At 42.3% G+C, this 24,053-nt stretch overlaps 1 long non-coding RNA gene across 4 annotated transcripts; it reads left to right on the top strand.

The window, feature by feature from the left end:
* Nucleotides 1–265: 265 nt before the first annotated feature.
* Nucleotides 266–5,065, top strand: LOC117797151. Of its 4 annotated transcripts, none has more exons than XR_004622045.1 (4): nucleotides 266–1,036; nucleotides 1,283–1,393; nucleotides 2,168–2,274; nucleotides 2,881–5,065. It is a non-coding gene; the product is annotated as an uncharacterized LOC117797151 (long non-coding RNA). The 4 variants fall into 4 exon arrangements; XR_004622044.1 differs by having other exon boundaries at nucleotides 266–1,059; XR_004622047.1 differs by having other exon boundaries at nucleotides 266–1,059; nucleotides 2,865–5,065.
* Nucleotides 5,066–24,053: the final 18,988 nt, after the last annotated feature.

The following is a 24,053-nucleotide window of genomic DNA, read 5'->3' as shown; positions in this document are numbered from 1 at the left end:
TTCCACCAGAGAGCCAACTTCTGTGAGCCTTGCTCTGTAATCACTGGCCAGAGTCTTTACTGCAGAGAGCGGAAGGAGGAAACCAGAGCTTCTAGGTTTTGTTTTGAGTTTTTGTTTTTATTTTGAGGATTTTTAGATTTCTTTCTCTCTCCTCTCACTCTTGCCTCTCTTCTTCGTTCTGACAGCCAAGTTCCCAAACTGCAGAATCCAATTCAGGTGGTCACCCCCGCGGCGCACCTGTCCCTGCTTACCAACTCTCCTCTGTGGCAAGGATCTGCTGCCAGCTAAGAGTTTGCCTGGGAGAAGTCTGGTAAATTCACTCACTGCAAGCGTTAGCAGCAGCAAGGCCCAGGTCTCTGTTAAGAATAACACCTCGCAGCCACCTGTTATCTCCTCTGGAGGGTTTTTGCGTTGAATACTCTTTAACTTCAAAGTCAGTTTTCCATCCCTTTAAGGGCCGGCCCTTCGACAGACGACAGACGGCTGGGAGGGATCTTTCGAGATGACCTGAGAGAGAACATCTTCCCACCTTATTTAAAGCGTGGCCAATCCGGCAAAAGACAATTGGGGATTTTCAGTAAATGGCAGACAGGAGTCCCTCCCACTATTTTTGAAACTTTTCCATAAGTTGTCAATATACACTTTGAAAAAGCAAGTAGAGGCGGCTTGGAGGAAGCGGGGAGGAGGGAAAGGCCGAAAAGAGCGAGGGAGGAGGGGGCGGATGGCGGGCGGAGGGCGAGCGCAAGCTGGAGACCTGCGCGGCGGCGACTGCGAGGCGCGCCCGGCCCGGATTCCGGGCTCCACCTCCCGCGGGCGCCTGATCCGGCTGCGCGTAGGTTCGCCGGACTGTCCCGCCAGCAGGGCTACATGATGAGCGCGGACTGGGGCTGGACAGCTCGGCGGCCCCCGGTTGCCCGTGCCCTCGGCCAGGGCTGGTGCCGGTGCGTTCTCACCTGCCTCCGCCTGGAAGCCGAAGTTCAGGTTGGGTGAACAGATCCCTGCTCCGAGGTGAACCAGGGAGTCTGATCAGTCCTCGGTTCGTTGCATCTGCGCTGCAAGGTTTTCAGATTTAACAAACCCCCTTTCGTCTAGAGATTGCCCGGAGGCGGTAACATGGGCGGTGCTGGCGGAGAGGGAAAGCAAACCTTGGGAAAAGGGACCAAGTAGAGCAGTTAGTTAAAGTGATCTGGGGGCAGTGTCTGATAAAAGCTTCAAACCAGAATGGGAAAAAGAAAGTTCTTAAACTGTCCTCATCCATATACCGTCTTTTTTTTTTTTTAAGGGGTGTGTTGCTGGGGGAAGAAGGGCGTTGTGAGCACTCAGTTTTCTTCCTTTCCATTTCCCACCAACCAATTAATAGCAACTTATTAGCAACAGAAGGACTTGCTCAAAGGTAGGCAATGGGATGTAGAGAAAATCAGCTGAAAACTCCTCTTGCCTCTGTCTCTCCTCATGGGGTCCAGTGGGTCCAGCCCATGACTGCTAAGGGGAACTTTAAATGATTTGTGAAAAGCCCCCACCTCTAAGATGGTGAGCTGAGTTAATATAACTAAGGAGGAAGCAAACTCACTAGGCACTCAGTTTTTAACATGTTAGGAGGAGGTATTACTAAAGACTGATTGTGAAGATGTCTTATATCAAAGGAAATGGTAAGGCAGAGAAGGCAGAATAGAAACTCACATTTCCTGTTGATCAGTGGGGGCTGGCTAAGCTGTCATTTCCAAGTAGAAGATGCCAGAAAGTTTAGTAAGAGAGCAATTTTCCAGACAGGTGGACAGGGACTATACTATTAACATGAGATTACAGTGAGCCCCAAGGTTGTGACAGTAACTAATAAACTCCTTCCCACCCAGATAGAAGATAGGTTTAATTACTACATGTAAGGATTCATCTAAGTCATAAAGGCCCAAGTGCCAGAATGTTCAGTCTTGCCCAAGTCAAGAATTAGCCACCAATAGCAAGCACAGACTTTCCATTTACAGACAGCCACCTAGAAAGGGATGAGTAATCACTGCATTTTTTCTAAGCTGCTGATCTAATAACCTAGGTGAAATGTAATCCCCTGTGCCTGTCGGAATTCCTAGCACATAATAAGTCTCAATAAATATTTGTGGAATGCATTGCTGAATTCATAATGTGTACTACATTATTTATTAAACTTTCTTAGAAACAAGCTCTGAGATGCAGTTTCAGCCATCTTCGCTGACATCTTATGGAATCTGGCCTTTTAAATTAGCCCAAGGATGTCAGAGCGGCAAGGGACCTTCGGGCTAGGTAAGTACGCCCTATTTGCTTTACAAGGAGAACACTTGAGACACACTGAGAGGAGGTAACTTTCCTAGGCTCACACAGCCTATGGAGCTAGGATATGAACACTCCTAGTCTAGCCTAGGATGGCCACCAGCTCTTAGAAATAGATCGGCCCAGAGGACATGTGATATAGAAGTAGATTTTCATTAGGAAAAAAATATCAGGAAAGTCATTGCAGTGGTGTGTGAAGTCCTTAGCAGCTTCTCAGTTCTAGCGTTAGGCAACTCAGGGTCACTGTGAGTGACTCGGCAATGTGGAACTCTCAGGTCTAGAACTATAAGTGCTAATGTTAAAGCCTTTTCTGCTTTGTTGTTCATTCTGAAAACTCTAAGGAATAACTGATCTTTTTCTGTGCTTCTGTGAAGCAGATCCTTCTTCATAATAAAGAAGTTGAAATCCAGGGTGAAATTTTTAACTAAAAGCCAGGTGCCCGAGATTGCAAACGATCTTATCATCTTGCACTCCAGAATATTAACCAGAATATTAACTAATCAGCTCTTCAGGTGCTTCCTGGTGGGAGCACCAGATGATCAGGGCAAGTAAAACTGGTGAAGTCTTTTGTATTTTCAGGGTAACCCTTGATTTTCGTGTGTGGGAGGGGACTTCCTGTAGAATTTCACCAATGTGTTTGCTTTGTGAAGAGATTCAGAAGGCCAAGAGAAAGGAAAAGTCCTCTAGGAGGAGTCATTAAGAAGAAGTCTGTCTGTGAAGAAAAGAAGGCAAACCTATAGCCACACGAAGAACCTAGTCTCATTTGCTCTTGAGTTCTTTTATCCTGGCTCCTGTATTGCTGACTCAATCTGCAAGGAAATAAACAGAAGTTGCTGATGTGTGGTTACACAGATGAAATTACATTCATTACATCCAGTTCATAATGGCAGGCCTGATATTCATCAGCTAACTCAACCCTGAGCTTCCTAGTGCCCACACCTACTTGGGGGATAAGAATTTCATTGACCATCATTAGGAAAGGCATACACACCTACACATCACTCTGCCTGACTCAGCTCAGTGGTACCCACAACCCCCAAAGCATGCTCCATGAATCCAGGCCAGTGGGTGCCCTAACTTGTTATACAAGCCACCCTGCAAATGGGAGCCATTGTTGCCATGCTTGTGGCTGAGAGTGAAGGGGCTGACAAGAAGGCTGTCCTGGCCCAGGTCCACCTGAATGAGGCCGTCCTCCATACCTGGAGAACCCACACAGTCATCCACTGTCTGTTCAGAAAGCCACAGATGCCTGCTGTGTCCTAGTCCCTTGGAAGAAGAGCACACAGGACTGGGGCTCTCCCTACATAATCTCATCTTTGGCAGGAACTCCAAGCAGACAGACTTAGCCTTTGCAGATGGAGGCAAGCCTTCTAGATGTTTCAGGAGGCATTTTACTGTGTCTGCAAAAACTTGGTCCCAAATCGTCAAAGAGAAGCCTCCCACAGGAAACTACCTTCCTCCATGCCTCAGAAAGTAGCCATTGGAATGTCTCTGCTGGCCTCCCTGGTGCCTCCAGGCTGTGTGGCTGAGCTCTTTGAAGTGGGCAGATCTAGTGCTGGGTGGGCCTCCCACAAGGTTGTAGATGCCATCTGTGCTACCTTTCAGCACTCCAGGAAAACCAGCCTGACCTGGAGGAGGTCATGGAGAAGTTCTGGACCAAATATGGCTTCCTGATGTGTGTTGGGGCTACTGGAGGCACACATATTGAGGTGTCCTGCCCCAAAGGGTAGGAAAAGAACTACCCCAAACAGGCATCAGTACAGTACTTTTCAGTAATTCTTTAAGCTGTGGCTGGTCTTGATCTTCATTTCAGCCAAGCGTTTGTTGGCTGCCCAGGATCCAGCCATAATTCCCATGTATTGCAGGTAAGTCATTTTTGCCCTAGGGGAGATGCAGGCATTCTCTTACCCCCTATCCAAAAAGAAATGGGGAAAGCCTTAGTCATAAAGCTTGTCCTCTTGAGTGAGTAGAGCATACCTTCTCCATCCATCAGTGGCTGACAGCCTCCTAACACCAAATCATCACTCCCTAGGAGCTGTGTTTCAATGTTCTGGGGCACCATGGAGCAAGCCTTCAGGCAGTTGGGAGGCTGGTGACAGTGGCAGGGTAAGGCATTACATCAGGCCCAGCACATCTATGATGTGGTCACTGGCTGCTGCTGGGTCCATAATCTGTGTATCCACTGAGGAGAGGTCTTCTGTCTGGAGTGGGCCCAGAGCCTCCGCCCTTGCTGTGGCAAGGAAGCTGCCGTGCAAACAATGAGGCCCAAAGGCAGCTGGAGCCCAGGTGTGTCAGGTCATCAGATGGCACCTGGTAGTCCAAACCCGGCCAGTTCAAGGTGATAACTCTCCACCCTGCTTTTTCACTTGAATTTCTCCTTTAGGCCCTCTTTCTTCTTTCCATGTTAAGCTTCCCCTCTCCCAGAGGATAAAGCAGTGCCATTAATGTTTGCAATCCTCCAAAGGTGCTGTATCTTTCTATAAAGTGCGTGGAAAGGGCATGCAGGCTGGTCATCTCCAGGGGAGAGGAACAAATTGCCTGCACAGTCAAAGTGGCACTGTCATGTCAAAGAAACCTGTTTCAGGTGTGTGGCTGCCTTACAGCCTGAGCGGTTTATAGTGCCAGATCTGCTCACCTGCTGGTCCTGCTTAAAATTTCCTTAGTGCTGCTTTTGTCATCCATAAAGTCATAATGCATTTTCATATACATTTACAGTTGTACACACACGCCTATTGTAATAATAACTGTTCAAATAATAATAAACCAATCCTGTTCGAATAATAATAATCTGTATTAATTTCTTATTGCTGCTGCAACACATTGCCACAATCTTGGTGGCTTACAATACACAAATTTTTTATCTTGTAGTTCTGGAGGTCAGAAGTCCAAAATCAGCCTCAGTGTGCTGAAGTCAGGGTGTAGGCATGGCTATGCTCCTTCTGAAGGCTCTGGGGGAGAGTTTATTTCTTGTTTTTTGCAGCTTCTGGAAACCACCTGTATTCCTTGGCTTGTGGCCCCTTTCTCCATCTTCAAAACCAGCCGCAGAGCATCTTCTCTCTTTTCTGACCTCTGCTTGTTGTCACATCTCCATCCTGCTTCTTCTGAGCTCTGAAGTCCCTTCTATGTCTAACAGTTGATGATTCCATGTTCCCCAAATCAGAGAAAATGCTTACAACTAGGAGAGGACGGAGGTGCGCTAAAGTTGCCCAGGGATCCTTCAAGGCATGAAGTCATCTCCCAATCACTCCCTGCTGGGCAGTGCACGTACTGTTGAGATCATTCGTTCACTACAAGTTTTATGTGCCTACTATGTACTGGCCACTAGGTCTGCAAAAGGGAAAAAGATCCAATCCTCGCCTTCAAGAATTCCAGTGGGATAAAAAGCCAAGCAACTGGACAGTTGACACACAGTAAGAGCTGTCATGAGGAGATAAGACCTGGGCACGTGGCTACAGAAGAGGAGCAGCATACGAGTAGACCTGTAAGAGTTTGCCCTTGAGCTGAGTGGTAAAGGGCAAGCATGGCTAGAAGGCGCTCCAGAAAGTGAGGCCTGCAGAAGGCACAGGGGTGAAGTGTGGTGCTCCAGGAGCACTACAGGTAGTTCTGCAAGCTAGAGGCCAGAGTAGGGTGGAAGTGTGGGGCAGCAGAGCAGGCAGAGGGCCTGCGTGCCATGCTAAGGAGGTTGAACTTCCGGTGGGCCAAAAGGAATCACTGATGGAATTAAGCAAGGGGTGACATGATCAGTCTTTTTTTTTTTTTTTAAAAAGATGTTATTTATTTATTTATTTTAAAAAAGATTTTATTTATTTATTTGTCAGAGAAACAGAGAGCGAGAGAGTGCACAAGCAAGGGGAGCAGCAAGCAGAGGGAGAAACAGGCTCCCTGCTAAGCAAGGAGCCCAGTGTAGGACTCTATCCCAGGACCCTTGGATCATGACCTGAGCCAAAAGCAGATGCTTAACTGACTGAGCCACACAGGCATCCCTATTTATTTATTTCAGAGAGAAATAGAGTGAGGAAAGAGGCAGAGGAAGAGGGATAAAAAATCTCAAGCCAACTCTGCTGAGCCAACAGCCCAGCTCGGGCCTGCTCTCATGACCCTGAGATCATGACCTGAGCCAAAATCAAGAGTCAGATGTTTAACCAACTGAGCCACCCAGGCCCCCCTCAGTTTAGCCTTTGAAAAAGGTAATCCTTAGTTATATTCAACTAATAAATCGTTGAACAGTACATCAAAAACTAATGATGCACTATACGTTGGCTAACTGAATTTAAAAGATAATCCTTAGTAGCACAGAGGGATGAATTAGAGGGAGAAGAAAGAGGGCAGGAGAATCAGCTAGGGTATCAGTGGGGAATATCTGAAAGCTGGAGGCTGAACTGTACAACTGTGTGTGTGTGTGTGTGTGTAGGGGTGGGGTGTAGGGCACTTTATCAGATTACCCATAGAGTTCTACTGTGTTAAGCATCCACCCTCTTCTACTTATGATTGGCCATTGTAGCTTACTGGATGATGGATCTGTCCATTCTCTGGGTTGGGTTAAATTGAGGGACTCTATAGATACAGTTTCTGCAGCTGCCCTGACATTTCAGGCAGTTTTCTAAAGGCAAGTATCTTCCCTCCCCTCCCAGAGCCCTTTCTACCGGCTTAGGCTCACCCACCCACAGAGGCTGGAGCTGGCAAGAGTGAGAGGCAAACTGTGGACTGGAATTCTGTAGAGCTGGAAGAGGAGCCTCTTCTCCTCCATCTTTAGAAATGTAGCCAAACAATCCCAAACGGAGCTGTGATTTTGCTTGTGTTTACCCTGTGCTGCTCCCCACCCTTCTCCATTTTTCTCTCCTTCCCTCACATAATTTTGGCAAGTGAAAAACCTCACAGGTGTCTGTATGGAGGGTGGGGAGGTGGGTGGGGAGGTGGGTGGAGAGGATTTTAGGGTGGACCATGAGTATACCATGAGTATATGAGAAAGCTCTACTAGTTAAAAAGTGTAATTTAAAACAAAGTTTTGAATAGTCTTTAAAAAAAAATCTCTTAAGACAGGTCACCTTGAGGGTAGGTGATAGGTAATTTATAAATGCTTTTTAATATTAATGATGATAATAAGGCAGACAGGAAGCCTTTGTTTTGGTTGGGGGACATGAGGAGATAGGGCAGAAGTTAAGTATTTGCTAATTTCGGGGTGAGAAGGAAGAGGAATGACTTGTTCCTGAGCTGTTTCAGGCTTGAGGTAAGAGGAAGGCTGGTCTTAGGGCCCCAAGAATGCCAAGCAACTGGAAGCAGTGAGCAGTGGAGAGGGGGTGGCACTCAAACATTGGATGAGAAGAGTAAAATCACACTTCAGGCCCATCTTTCACTTGCCACTGCACTCTACCAAGAGATTACCACTGGGAAAATAGTGGTTGGGGGTCTGTTGAGATCAAGGTAAGCTTTGGGTGAAGCCTAAACTTGGAAAAGTTCTAGACTGGGAAGTCCATCTCCTGGGACCCCATGGTCTTGGAACCTCCTTCAGGTCTCAACTTCTTTCTCTGTAACATGAGAGAGCCTCACTAAAATCACCAAGTCTGCTTGTAGCTCTATCATTGTATCACTTCTAGTGTGAAAATGTCATTGTCCTTGCTCATTGTAGACCCAGCAGCATTCTCTGAGGCCTCAGACAAGTTTATGATGATGAGAGTTGGTTCCAGTTCCTGGGTGAAGACTTTCCAGCTAGGTGGCAGGAAAGGAAGTGGAAAGGGGGCCTGCTTCTCCTGTCCCCTGCTATTCTTAACTTTCTGGAACCAAGGAAGGTAGGTACCTACCCAGAGATCTGGGTCATAGTGACAGCATGGCCCTGGGCAGAGGATGGAGTACAGCAATTCAGCAGAGGCTGAGATCATCAAAGATACAGAAGGAGAGAAGTTTCACCAATGGTTTTACCATCATGTGGTGAAAAATCATCAAAGGTAACCCTCTTTCCTCCAGGAAAAAAGACATGTCTTTTCAGGGAGTTTGAAAATATCCACAAAAACACCCACCTCCAAGGATTAGTTGAGATGGCTGGAGAGGAACATTTATGAGTTAAGTGTGTGTGTGGAGCTCCTACTCTCTGCACAATAACTGTAAATGAGATACTAAAGATGCTTTGAGACACTAGGCCTAAAATAGGCTGTATTCCTGCTTGTAACGATAAAAAAAAAAAGTCATATACACAGGCTTATCACAATACCACACAAAAAAGAATGCTCCAGTATAGGCTCAAGCAATTGCCCTTGTCAGCCCACTCTGTGCTTTAGAAAGGAAGAGGAGTTGGCCTGTATTTGCTGGTGGGAGACTCTTGTTACCACCACCATATGTCACCTGCAGTGCCCAGGGCAGGGGGCCGCAGTTGGGTTGGCAGAGACTCATTTCCAGGACTATTCTACATTTGGACAAGGGAATGGGGAGCATGGCTTTCTCTAAAGAGCCTACTGATAACTAAATTTGTGCCAGAATCAGAGAGGCCTTCCTGGATCACACTGAGGTGATCTCTAGCCTTGCCTGATAACTCTTCCTGTTCGTTTTCTTTGTAATGGTAATTATTCATTTGTAGCTTTATTTAATGACTATCTTCCCCTTTAAATAATAAGGTCCATGAGGGCAAGGATGATGTGTATTCTTTATTGTGGTAAAAAAAAAAAGATCATAAAATCTCCCATCTTCATTATTACAAAATGTACAGTTCAGTAGTGTTAAGTATATCNAATGTGTATTCTTTATTGTAAAAAAAAAAGATCATAAAATCTCCCATCTTCATTATTACAAAATGTACAGTTCAGTAGTGTTAAGTATATCTATATTGTTATGAAATAGATCTCCAGAACCTTTTCATCTGGCAGAACTGAAACTCTATACCCTTCAAACAAGAACTCCCCTACCACTCCCCTCAGCCCCTGGTCACCACTATTCTGCTTTCTGTATGTGTGAATCTGACTACATATGGCAGTTGTCCTTTGGTAACTGGCTTATTTCACTTAGCACAATGTCCTCCAGGTTCATCCATGCTATGGCACGTGACAGGATTTCCTTCCTTTTCAAGGCTACATTGGATTCCATTGCACATATGCACCACATACTGTTTATCTACTCATCCACTGATGGGCATCTATTTTGTCCCAACCTCATGGCTACTGTGAATAATGCTGCAATGAACATGGGTATGTAAATATCTCTTTGATACCCTGCTTTCAATTCTTTTGGATCTATACCTAGAAGTAGGATTGCTACATCATATGGTAGTTTGTTTTAATTTTTTAAAACTGCCATACTGTTTTTCCAAGATGATATACATTTTTATCACTAATATATACCATACCCCATACTTAAGGTAATGCCTGGGCAAAAAGTAGATGTTCAAATGTCTCTTGAATATATGAATGATAACAAAAGGGACTTGGGGTTAACAAGAAAACAGGCCTAAGCCTCACCACCATGGCCTCTCTTAGCTAAGGCCTGATTATAATCATTAGAAGCCCTGATCCTGAGGCTTGTCCGCTCTTTGCTGTGTGGCTGAGAAAGAATAAAACATAAGGAAAAAACCTAAAACACTAACTGCTTTCAAATCAAGATCTTTTTATAAAATCCCAAGTTTCTTTGCTTCTTATTCATCTTTTTATCTACCCCTTTCTTCCATTTAATTTTTAAATTTCTTCTGAAAGAAAAAGGAGGAGAAAAAAGAAGCAAGAATCCAAGTCCCAGTANTAAAATCCCAAGTTTCTTTGCTTCTTATTCATCTTTTTATCTACCCCTTTCCTCCATTTAATTTTTAAATTTCTTCTGAAAGAAAAAGGAGGAGAAAAAAGAAGCAAGAATCCAAGTCCCAGTAGAGAAACCCTCCCAAAGTCCCAAGTATCTGGGTATGGAAGAAGCTGTGGTCTGTGAGTCTCCTTCCTGGCCCAAGTGGCCTAGAGATGACCTTAGGAGGTCACCCTCCTGGTGCAAGGTGTGACTCTCTCCGGCCCGCTGGACCAGGGCTGCCAAGTGGGTATTGTGCTGTTCTAGCTAAGTAGCTGACTCCTAGGCCAGTTCTCTGACCAGGAACCCGCGTACTGCCATTTCATCTACAGCTGTGGCAACAACAGTCTGATGGTGCCTGAGGGTACTGGCTGTGCTGCAGCTTGTGTTCTTAGCCCACCTGTGCTCCAGGGTATACTGTAGACACCCCTGGGATATTTGGGGCTGCTGATGAAGGCTTTTTGGGAGGCTGGTTTCTGTCTGGAGACTCTGGCCTCCTCTGGAGTTCTGCTAGAGAAAGAGAAATTATAGCTGCTCTCCTCATCCCATTCTTTCCAGGCCTCAGCTTTAAGACTGTAGAAGATTACCATGATGACCAATTATCAACTACATTAAGGCAAGAGCCAGTTAAAAGCCAGTGGCAGGATCACTGGGCTTGAGTTCTAGTGTCAGGCTTAACATTGACTGGCAGTGGCACCTTCTGCGAAGTACTTTCCTCCGGCTAGGTGTCCTTATCTGTAAAATGCTAGGGTTGACGATAGTCTCCAGCCACCCCTTTCACTTTAATATGCTGACTCCAACACCTGTAGTGACACCATGCTTTCTTAAATTTTCAGGACCTCTGACTCCTTTGGGGGGATCCCAACTTTTATCATTTATGACTTCCTTCTCCACCCAGTCTCATGTCACTGGGGCTCTGGTAGAACACACTCGGCTACTTATGTGCCCAGTCCCTTAATCATCTCTTGGGTATCCTTCATCTCAGTTGTCTTACTGGTCTGGGTACCGGCTGAACTTGCAGGGCTGAGGTCACTGGACAGCTCGAACACTTCTACTTCCAGCTTAAACTGATACTCTGTCTCTGTCTCCATCTGTGCTCTGGTGCCTCCAGCTGCTCCTGCCCAGGGGAGTATCCTTCTGCTCATCCATATTTCCGCTCATTACCTCTTCTCCTCCCCTGTGTTGCCCTGGTAGTGGCTGAGAGCCCATGGACAGGTGTGCTCCTTGAGGTTTGTCAGGCTGCTGTTGCCCGTGATCTGCACCACTCGACCTATCACTTTGTAGTGCAGAATGCTATGTGGGCCTTCTTGTAGGCCATCTAGGGGCCTTTGGAGCACTGGTGTGCATGCCAGACACATCCCTGCTCCTGAAGGCACCCGGCCACATCTTCAAAGACTGAAGTGTTGCGGTGAAACATCTTCAGGCACCTCTTGATGGCAGGCTCCTTTATGATGGTGAACAGCTGCTGGGTCTCTGCTGGAGCCAGTGGACCAGATGGATCCCGCTGTGGTGTCTGGGATGGTTCCAGTGGCTCCTGGCCTGGGATCATGAGGGTTGAAGCCATCAGTGGAAGTTCTGGCCTGATCTTACCAAAAAGAAACAGCACTGGACACTTGTTAAAGGTGGCAAGACAGATTTTGTTCAGACTACTGCAACAGGGAAGAGAGACTTCAATATAAAGTGAGCTCAACACCAACTAAGACTGAGGTTTTTTAAGGGGTTACAGGGAATTCACCCCATAAAGGTAATTAAAAGGGGCTACTGGGTAATAAAAAAGGGGGGAACAAAAAGGGACTAGGGACAACTATGAGGAACTAATAAAGGGGCCATGGGGAATTGGAAAATTTCTGAAGGGGGTAAGTGGAAAATGATTGAAAAAAGTTTGGCAATATGGGTTGGGACAAAGTACTTTTTGAAGTTTGATAGAACTTTGTTTTCTTGAGCAAAGACACACAGGGGCTGGGGTCACCTATGTTGAGCCTAATGTAGGCAGAACCAGGCTAAAGTTTGGTCAAGTTTCCTAGCACAGTGTTCAGGCAAATCTGTGCTGTGTGGGAGTTCAGAGTTCACTTTTCCCTCCCAGGGCATAGCATCCCTATTGGAGCAATTTGGAGGCTATGGGGGCAGTAGGCTGGGATCCCTTTTCTTTCTTTACAACCCCCAGTGGGTGATGGGACAGTCAGGGTGGGCCACACTGAGGCTAGCTAACATGAAAGGCCCCGTACTCTGTTTCTGTTACCTCTATTGCAGAAAGTGGCTGGAATGGCAATAGGTGAGGGACAATGTGATTGAGGAAAGAACTCCCAGAGAAGCCCCCACTGCTGTAGAATTTGCTATGGCTGCTGCTTTTTGTGTTCCTTACCTGATAATCTCCAGGGAGATTATCAGGGCTGTGCCTGGTACAACAGATGATGCTGTGGAGGTTTCAAGATAGAGCTTGCTAATGTTGTAGGCCCTTGTACTCTGCCCTGCTTTGCTCGGGTTAGAGCCTATGGCAGGGATGGACAGAACCTACAGAGAGGGTTCATTCACCCAGATGAACCAGAGGCCCCAGACCTGCCCAGGACAGAACAAGACTGGATGTGAGTTGAGGAGTTTCCTTGGCCAGCCACAGCCACCCCAATCTGTTGAAGGGGAAAGGTAAGTATGCAACTGCTGTCTTGGGCCCTGTTGAAGCAAACAGCAGGCTTCCTCTAAATAAGTCAGGGGTGTGCTGCCCAGTGTCTGTCTCACTGCAGTGTGCAATTATCTGAGCTACAGTTAGCCTTCTTGCTTATTTGCCTCTGCTTCACCCTGGCTCCTGAACATCTCACTGCTGAAAGACACTGGCTGGCCAATAAGCAAGCAGGCCCAAAACAGGGCCAGTTATCCTCCAATAGACTGTTTGCGCAAACATCTTTGTAGGAAAATCCCTTCAATGGCAACCAAGCAGAATAGACCTATTCCCACAGCACAGATGACAGAAATATCTTGCCGGCCAGGCTGCTGTCTCTGTTAAGATAGTACCACCCACAGCTGTGAGGAACAGCTGATTTGTCTTGAAAAGAGAGGATTGTTATCATGAAGACTAGGGCTGGCTTTGGGAAGCCAGGGCTGGGCTGGGCGTGAGAAGGTGGTTGGGGGACCCATACTTCTGCCTGGGACCAGGGGAGGAAGGACATGAACACTAGGTGTTAGGAACTGCCACATCCCTCATCTTTATCCTTTTGACCATGGCTCCCTGTCACAGTTCCTACAAAGGAAACAAGTCAGGTTCAGGACTCGGTGGCACTCCTGAGACACCTTCAGAACATCCGCATTTTCAGACATTGCTCTCAGTCTATCTCCCTTGTCTTCCTGCCAAAGCACTCTGTGAGCCACCTAGAAGTTGTTCTGAATGTCCCAGCTTAGAGCTCGACAGAAGCTTAAAGGTTTCAAATTTTGAGAGCCTGAAAGAGGACCCAAGAAGGTAGTAAAGCAAAAGAGAAAGGTTTGGAAGGCTTAAATAAGAAGCCAGGAAATCACTTATGATCTGAAGTTGTGTATTCAACGTTATTTCAACAGACATTCATTAAGACCTACTCTGCCACACATGTGCTAAGCACTCAAGGTAAGAAGTGGAATAAGACATGGTCCAGTGGGGGAGATAGCTATGTAAACTGTAATTGCAATACAATGAAAGGAGGACTAACAGAAAAATGCCAAAGCAATGAGGTGAGGTCATTCCATCCTGCTTTCTTTCTTTCTTTTTTCTTTTTTTAAAAGATTTTATTTATTTATTTGAGAGAGACAGAGAGGGAGCATGAGCGGAGAGGGGGAGAAGCAGACTCCCCACTGAGCAGGAAGCTCAACCTGGGGCTCCATCGCAGGACCCTGAGATCACGACCTGAACCAAAGTCAGGCGCTCAACTTGACTGAGCCACCCAGGTGCCCCCATCCTACTTTCTTCATAGGTTATGTGGGGGGTGGCTCCCACGTGAGCAAAGTGGATTGGTAGCCTTCTACCATAACTTTCTCCTCCCCTATTCCCTCCCCCATTCTTTTCTTTTTCTTCTCTCTCTTCTTTCTTCCTTCCCCACAGCATCTAATGGTACCCAACAGCACTCACTCATCCCACTAATAGAAACAATGTTAAATAAGTTGCTGACCCCTGTCCTAAGGAAACAGAACTTTCCAGTGGAATTGGGTTATCTAGCTCCTTAGTCCTCTCGTGTGAGGAGGACTCATTATGTTAGATTATTATTTTGTGGATGGAAGTTTCCTAAGTGACAAAAAATCAAGTTCAAGTCCTAAGATCTAAACCAGTCAGATAGAAACAATCTAATACAGAGAAAAGAGGAAAGTATCTGGATGGATGTGTTTCTTTTGAACTTGAGTTTTTATTTATGAAAAAATAAGAGTTTGAAACTATTATCAGTTTCAAACAATATAGTATGAAATCCGGGTACTCACCACCCACATTTTATAGGTTAACACTAACATATTTGCTTCAGATCTTTTCTTAAAAATATTTAGATTCAACTAAAGATCTACTCCCCTTCCCTTGCACCTCCTCCAGAAGAAACCACTCTCCTGAAGTTGGGTTGTGTCATTCATTCCCATGCATATTGTTAATAGTTAACACATTTATGTGTCAATAAAAATAAATACTAGTAGTTTATATGTTTTGAAACTTTACATAAAAGGTTTAATACTATACATATCTTTTGCTACCTGATTTTTTCTTTTTTACTCAATATGCCTTTGATATATGAGGTTCCAATAAAATTCTGTATTTCATTTTAAGAAGAAACTGGTATATTTCTTATTTATTTCTATTGTATTTCTTATGCTTTCTATTTATCATGCTTTTCTTTGATTTCTTTTTTCCATCTCTTTTTCCTGCCTTCTGTGTATCAACAGTGTTTTCTTTCTTCTTCTTTCCTTCTACTACTTTGGAAATGATACATTCTATCTCAATTTTTCTAGCCTCTATTCTTAAATTTTTAATATGAATAACTGCCTCCAAAATGTCTCTTCTCCTTCCAAACAAACAGACCTTAGACTATTTAACTTTGATCTGCTCTAGCCACTTGCCACGTTGTTATTGTGTAATGCTGTGCTATCTAACATGGTAGCCATTACCCACATGCAGCTACTTAAGTTGAAATTAATTAATATTAAATATAATTAAAAATTTTCTTGGTTGCATAGACACATTTTTAGTGCTTCATAGCCATATGTGGCTAATGGCTACCATATTGGACAGAGCAGATATAGAACATTCCAATCATTATAGAAAGTAGTATTGGACAATGCTAGTTATTTACATCTAATTTTAGTCCTCTCCAAATTAGTTGTCATTAGTAGTAATGATTTTTAGAGTCAATATTCCTTTAGATTTACCTTTGTGTTTACCAATTTCTTTGCTCATCTTTGTTTTTTCCCCTTACTTTTATATTCAATTTCCTTCCTTCTGAAATTATCCTATAGGAGTCTGCTATGGACTGAATTGTGTCCTTCCCACAATTCATATGCTGAAGCCCCAACCCTCAATGGGATTGGATCTGGAGATAAGGTCTTTAGGAGATAATTAAGGTGAAATGAAGTCATAAGGGTGGGGCCCTAACCCAACAGGACTGGTGGCCTTATTAGAAGATGTTCTGTAGGGGTAGATGTTTTTGTGATTTGTCCTGCATAGACGACCACCTGGACCTGCATATACACAGGCAGGCTAAGGAATGTTGTTTGTGAGACTCCTGCTCTGAATAACCTTGGGAGCCTAGTTGTTTGAAATACATTATCTGGCCTCCAGGTCAGAACTGGCTCTTCTGTTCTGGATGCCAAGAACTACAAATCTTGTCACATCCCTTCCTGCTCCAGGCTGGGCTGGCCCCCCAGAATGGAATCTGGGAGGGTAGGCAGATACACATGGCCCAGATTTCTTGAAAATATAGACGCGTGATAACATAGAAATACAGCTCGCTCCAAACAGCATGTAGGTGAACAAATGTTTAATTTCAAACCCTGTTATTTGCCATATAAATATAACCCTTATGGGGATGGTCAGTTGGAAGTCCCACCTGAGGGGAGGATGCTTTGCCCAGGCCTCTCATTCAGGACTCCAGCCTGGCTATTTCCATGGGGCTTCCCCAGCTAATGATGTTGGATGTTGTAAGTACCCGATTTGATGTAACTTTGCCTTATTCTCATTTCTTGCCTGCTATTACCTTCACCTATGTGTAGATTCCTTTCCTCTTCTGTTTCTACTAGGTTTCTATAATAATAATAAAGTTTTCTTTCCTTTTTGAAACCAACCACAGCTGTTGTGAATCTTTGTTTAGAACAGGAGAGGCAGAGAGACCCTTCTTTCCTTTTCTCTCTCTCAATCTCTCACTCTCTATCTGAATATGCCCATAGGAAAGACCATGTGAGGACTCAGCAAGAAGGTGGGCATCTGCAAACCAGAAAGAAAGCTCTCACCAGAAACTGAACCCTGCCAGACTTTCATCTGGTACTACCAGCCTCCAGAACTATGAGAAATAAGTCTCTATTGTTCAAGCCATTTAGCCTGTAGTATTTTGTTATGGCAGCCCTAACAAATACGAAGTCTCAAGTGTTATTCTTTAATAATAGTTTAGCAAGGTATAGGATTCTAGGCTGTCAGTTATTTTCTTTGGGAATTGAAAATATTATTCCATGGTTTTTTAGCCTTTGTTGTTGTAATCGAGGAATTTGTGGCTATCCTAAATGTTGTTCTTTTTTTTGGATTGCTTTTAATATTTCCCCCATATTTTTGGGTTTCATTGCAGTGTGTCTAAGTGAAGGTGTGATTTCATATTCCTTGCTTTGGGTTCATTATGATTCTTTAATCTGAGGATTCTTGTCTTTAACCAATTCTGGAAAATATTTACATATTATTTATTTCCTTAATTTTTCTCCATCTAGAATTCCCATTAAATATATTGAAACTTTTCATTCTATCATTCATTTCCCTTAACTCCTCTTTGTATTTTTCATTTCCTCTACTCTGCTGCATTATGGCAATTATCTTAGCTCCATCTTCTGGTTTACTAATTCTCTTTTCAAATGTGTCTATTTTGCTTTTAACCCATCCATTAATTTATTCCTTCAATAACTACATTTTGCAATTCTAAGAGTTTGATTTGCTCAAAACTACCTTTCTTTCAAGTCTTGTTGTATACTATTTCTTTACTGATTTATTTTAAGTATATTGATTTTAGAATCTAATTGAATTTCTCTGGACTTTGGTTGTCCAGATTATGAACTGTGGCTTTAAATTAAATGGCCTCTACAATGACTTCCACCTCCGAAATTCTAGTATGCACCCTGTTATTCATTTATTTTTTTATAAACACTGCTGGCTACTTTGCATTTCCAGGCAATGAAGGTGGCATTGGAGTCTGGCAGTGAATAAAGAATGATTATTTTAAAAGCCACCTTCCCCAGACCTCTAGGGCTTTAAGCCAACATCTTCCATTTTCTCATCTCCCCTTCCTGTCCTAGCACAGAAAGAAACAGGTGGCTAACCAGATGAAAACAGGCCAGGAAAAATATCCATCTGGGTTTGGTTTCAGATCAGAGCTATTTTTTTGGAGGCTCATCAAAGAATCCAGTTGAAAGGCTGGGGAAAAGAGGTAAACACTAAACCTCTTAGCTTTTCAGAGATTTTTGGATTGATTGTTGTAGCTCTTAAAATATAAAATTAGAGTGTTAATGGTTTCTCTACACTCTCTGGAATACTGGAGGGCTGGAAGAAGGATAACAAAGGCCTGTATTTCTTTTTATCTAAGGATTACCACAATTGAGCTAGAAGAATATAAGAAGATGCTGGAAGTGAACTGTGGCTTAGAAGCTGGGGGTGAAGAATGTAGGACATGATCTTAATATATTTCTATAAAGGGGAGGTGAGTGATCAATACAACCATCTCTGCAGCTTGTATCTCAAAGTGCCTCACAAGCATCTTTCAAATTTTGCTCCTATGATGTCAAATGTTCAGTGAGAAGAGGATGCAATGAGATTCAGTCTTCCCAAATCCTGGCTTCGGTCTATCAAACTGATTGTGAACGCTGTGGACAGGGCCTATATAGGTTCTTCGGCAAATGGCACGGAGCCAATTAAAATGGATATTCAGCTTACTTCAAAGGTCATTGGCTTTCCCCAACATCCTCCTCCACTTGACCAGATGCAGTCGTGCCGCTTTCATGATTTATTTTCTTTGCTTTGATTTTTAGAATAAAGTTGATTGAGGCATAATTTATGTACGCTTTGCTTTATTGATGTATAGTTTATATATACTTTGTTTTAAAATTCAACAAAATATAATTTCCTTCCTTTTCCGTGCTCTAGACAAAGTTTTGGAACTAAATGTTAAAGTTGTATTCCTCTCCTGACTACTGGTGTTTTGAAAGATGTGGTTGCCTCTTAAATTTCTTTTCCTCTGTGTTGTAACTGCAAAACAATTTTTCATTCTAAACAGAGATCTAAATAAAGATCATTATCAACTAGATGCTTTTTGTAAGCCCTTGAGGCATTGTGTGTGAACCACAGGTGTTTATTCATAATTTTTATGTCTCTCTCCTTCATTCCTACTTCCATCTAAATAGCTTTTAGATCTGTCCATATTTCCTCTGAAATGTTTCACTCTCATCCTTTTCTTCTTTTCCTTCTTTGAACACCCTTTCCAGGCCTCATTTCTTTTGATGAGAACAATCCATTCTACCTATTCTCTAGCCAGATTAATCTTCCTAAAGCACTTCGTACTGTCTCTCCTTTTCTCAAAGGCTATCAAGGGCTCCCTTCTGCCTACTAAATCAAGCACAGCCTTACTCTGCCAGTCAGTGTCCTCCACAGTCATGACCAATGCACCCCTGCTTCTAGTCGTACTGTGTACTCACTTGCCTTTATATTTTGCTTAGAATGTCATTGCTGTCACATCTCCCTACAGGAAATATTGCCCACCTGTTGATCCTCAAATCAAATACTATCCCTTTCTTTAGCTTTCTATCATCACTCCTATGCAAATTTATATCTGCCATTTTTGAACTCCTATGGCACTTTGTACCATGCCTAGAACACATGTTGCCTTTTCTCATGGCAATTTATGTTTGTGCCTTATGTTCCACACTAGACTGTAAACTTTTCATCTTATTCATCTTGGTATCCTCCTAAATACCTTGCATATAATATAATAAAATACTGGTAGTACTATTTGTAGTACGAATAAATATTCACATCTCAAAGCTCTGTTGGCTGAATAAAAACAGGCACTTAAATGATTTTGAAACTTCCAAATTATGATATACAGTTTACTTGAAGGATAAGACAAAATAAAAACTGATGACAAATAATATCTAATTTACTGTACCATACATAACTCACACATAATTGATTAAATGAATGAATAAACAAATGTTATAGGACAAATACAGACACTAGCCCATCTGTAAACTAGCAGAAGGTATTCATCATGTCCAGAGAAAAGTCTCTTTATACTTTAAACAGTAAAATGAAAAAGAAAAATTGTACTGTGCTGGGTAAAAATACAATACGCTGTCTTTTTTAACTCAAAGTATTTTAAAATATAAAATATCTGTTTCCTTAATATTTAAGTAAATTCTACTGAGTGTGTTGGGTCAGATTCTGCATTTGGATCTTAACATACTCATTTGTTCTTATTTGAGTATATAATACATAGCCATACAGACCTGGGTTCATACACTGCCTCTGTCCCTTACTGGTATGGGATTTTGGGATCTTTAAAGCTCTAGTCTTCTCACCTGTAAAATAAGGATTAAAAATAACCAGATCACAAACTATTTTAAGGATTAAATGAGATTATATGGTAAAATGCTTAGCACAGTGTCTGGCATATAGTACACATTCAATAAATGTTTGCTATTTTTTCAAGTTAAATTGTAACCTATTTCAAGAGATAGATTTTTGTATTCTAAAGTTGTGTTGTCTAATATGGTAGATGCTACCCACATGTGGTAATTGAGCAATTGAAATGTGGCTAGTCTGAATTGGGATTTGGGTAAGTATAGAAATCACCCTGGATTTTTAAAGACTCAGTATAAAAAAAGTAAAATACCTCATAAATACTTCTTTTATATCAATTACATATTGAATTGATATTTTAGATAAATTGGGTTAAATAAAATGTATCGCCAAATTAATTTTCACCTCTCAAAAGTAAAAACTGTTTTTACTTTTTAAAATGTAGGTACTAGAAAACTACATTATATATGAGTCTTGCATTGTATTACTATTTGGCAGCACTAAGCTAAAGTCTCTGGTCAAGGACAGAATTAGGTATACAGATGTTCCACTAATATTTGGTTGGTTGATATGGCTAAATCTCTTCAACACTTCATTACATTGGCACAATTAAAAGCATAGAGACTGTTTTTTTAAGTCACAAATCAAGACAGATTTACAGATTGGTTATTAATAGAGTATCTCATGTGTAAATGAGTTATTTACTCAGTAAGTTTTTGGTGATTTTCTCCTGCAAATCTTTAAGCACTGAAACAAAACTATTCAAACAGAGCTTTAGTGAAATTTATGCAGTTAAGAATGGGAATGACCTTTTATTTGTCAATAATACCTTGGTAAAGCTGAAAAAAACCCCCAAAACCCAGAAAAGAATGGAGATGACCTTTCCGGGACTAAGAAACCCAATTGCTGAAATTAACTTTGGCAAATGACAATGAATCACAAATTGTCTGCAGGCCAGCTATGTTGTCAAATCTAATGGGCAAATCAGGATTACTTGATGCCCTCTGGCTCCTGCATTTTCCTGATCTTTATAGCGTATCTAACTGGAAGGATTCTGGGAAGCAACGGATGGGGGCAGATGCTATGACACTCTCCTGTCAGTGCAAGACATGCTGGCTAACTCCAGAGACCATTTGGTCTTCTTCCATAATGTTCCTTAGGCATGGAGCAAATGCCTCTGATGGTTTTCAACACAGGCAGAACTGGAGCCAGATAATACTCTCTGAATGTATTACTCCTTTAGCCAGTTGGATTTGCACCAAACAAGATCTCACTGAAAGAAATATCTGGATTGGTTCTATTCTAAGCTTTTGGTGGAAGGGGGAAGGAGGCTTGGATATGATTGTTTGATTATTCCAGAATGCACCAGGGAGCTTCCTCCCTTTTTTCCCCAACATCTGCTGACACTTCTCCAACCACTCAAAACCTCCACCACCACCTCACCACCACCACCAGTGGTTAACATTTATTTAGTGCTTACTACATGCTACTATATGCCAGGCATGTTTATTTTTTTTTTTTTTAAGATTTTATTTATTTATTTGTCAGAGAGAGTGCGAGAGAAAGCACACAAGTGGGAGGGGTGGCAGGCAGAGGGAGAAGCAGGCAGAAGGAGAAGCAGGCTCCCCACTGAACAAGGAGCCCGACTTGGGACTTGATCCCAGGACCCTGGGATCACAACCCGAGTTGAAGGCAGACGCTCAACCGACTGAGCCACCCAGGCGCCCCCAGGCACTTTTCTCAATGTTTTTTATCTGTTATTACCTCACTGAATACTCAAACCATTCTTTAAACTAGATACCACTCCTAATTTTCAAGATGAGGAAACTGAGGTACAGAGTAGTTAAGTAAGTTGCCCACAGTCGCACAACTAATAATTAGAGCAGCCAGAAAGAGAAATGAGCCTGCTGATCTTGGTACTCAAGACCCCAGACTACAGCATGTAGAGAAGATTCCGGCAAGTCTGTAGAACATAAGAAAACAGATCAGCTTAGCCAGGGCAAGCCTGGTCCTATAGGTTATTCCTTAGGCTGCTCTGGCACCTAGAGGTGTAGAGTTTTTGACTTCCAATCTTTTGTGGCCTCTGAGTGAGGGCCAAAGGTCTATAATGGCATACGGCATTTTCCTGAGTGCCTAAATCTCATTCTTAATCACGGAGTATTGTTTCAAGTTTTGCAACACGTAATCTTGTTCATTGGTTTGAAGAGAGATATGTATCATTTAGTGGGAATAAATCGTTTTTATTGTGGTGTTTTGGGTATTTTTTGGTCCCTAAGAACATGGAAAATGGAAGTACTACATATACTTTGCAATCTTTTATTTTCCACCATCTTCCTGCATGCTTCTGCTCTCCAGGGAGCCCCCTAGTGTTTCTTTAGCCTTGGAGACTTGCTTAGGTCCATCAAGGCATAGGGTGGAGAGAAAATGGACACAGAGGGAAAGCAAGAATGTGAGCAACAGTGGAAACCACTGATCTGCTACTTCATCGGGTTACACCTGCCTCTTCATTCTGAACAAGAAGTAGAAGGCCATTGGCTAAGCTCAGGTAGACTCTATACAGACGGTATGAGATGTATACAAATACCCCTAGCATTTTTTTTTTTTTAAATAACAACCGGATTGATTTTTTTTTCTGGGTGGTTTGGAGTAGGGAATAACAAAACACTTTCTTTGCTCAAAGATCTCATGCCCTAATGAAAGGGAGAAACACCAATTAAATATCCACATGTCTTCCATGACTGAAGATTATGACATTAAGGCAAATTAAGCCTTTATCAAGAACCGCAGCATGATTAATTTTAAATGAAATTGTCTTTACACCGTTTCCATATTTGCCATGGGCTCATGGAATGTTAGAATGGGATAAATTATTAGGAATTTTCTAATTTCCTCGTCTTTTATATGAGGAAACTGAAGCCCACACAAAAGTGTGTTAGAGTTGGTTTTCATACTCCCACTCCTTTGAACTTTTCCTTTGCAAATGAAATTATTTGCTTAATTTGCTTGCTTGAACAAAGCTTCCTGGTTCTTTTAGTATCAATTTCAGCTTGTTTCCAGAGCTGAGAATATTGTCAGTAGTGCCTTCAGTATAGTCATAAAATGATAGCTATGATCAAGGGTTAAAGGTACTCTTAAGTTAATAAGTAATTATCTCTCACTGTATAATTGCAAACAGGATCCTCATGTAGAATTTCTTTCTATTTTTAAAAACATTTTGCCTGTTAATATAAACAAAAGCAAGCAGTCAGATGGCCACCTTTTTTCCTTGACTAAGGATCAATGTATCTACCCATTAGGATGACACCAAACACAAAGAAACTGTAAACTGTGTACTAACTAAAAATACATATTCACATACAAACAGATGGCATATATATCTTGTTTAGGCAGATTATACTTAGAATACTTATTAGGGCAAAGTGAGTCCTGGAGACCTTTGAACATAAGCTAATAATTAATTGGCTGAAATTTCAGATATATAATTAATAGGTGTCTAGTCCTTTTCAGAAAAATAAAAAACACATGCTGGGGCAATGGGACTGTTCTTGACTGTGCACTGGGTGGTTACATGGGTATACACATAATAAAAATTCATTGAGCTGTACACTTAAGGTTTGTGCATTTTACTGTATATAAATTATACCTCAAGAATAAAACTAAAAAGTATAAACCACAAAAGACTAAAAACAAGCAAAAAAAAAACCCCGTTTTTGCAAAGGTTGCAAACATGCAATTGATCTTCTAGTTATTTGTAATTTCATATTTGCTATATCTTAATTACGATTGATACTTAAAGAGTGGCTTGAAATACTTTTTTTTTCTTCTATTTAATTATCTTTCAATAAACTAAGTTATTTTAAAAGATCTTGGGATCTCCTTATAAGGCGAGAAAGGCTTTAACTTACCATTTGCAAGTAAGATGGTGTAGTAATTATGTGTTGAATTTTGTAGAATAACACATCAGGCCATCTCTAGGGGGCGGAATTCAATACTGAAAACGTTTCTTTCATTTCGCCCTCTTCCGCCGCCTATTTTTACAGGGTACTTTCGGGCAATGGTATTCAGAGAGCAAACGGGTCGCTGAACTAAAGAACCTTTCCCAAAGATACTATTATTCTATTCCCATCCCACAGATTCTCAAAACTCACTTTTTTTTTTCTCGGAATGCCACTTGAAGGCAATTGCTTGAGAAACATACCCAGCACACCTGATTTGAATACATTTTAAAAAACGATTTGCTTTT

This window comes from Ailuropoda melanoleuca, chromosome 19, assembly GCF_002007445.2.
Source record: "Ailuropoda melanoleuca isolate Jingjing chromosome 19, ASM200744v2, whole genome shotgun sequence".
NCBI lineage: Eukaryota > Metazoa > Chordata > Mammalia > Carnivora > Ursidae > Ailuropoda > Ailuropoda melanoleuca.
This window is presented reverse-complemented; position numbering and strand designations above follow the sequence as displayed.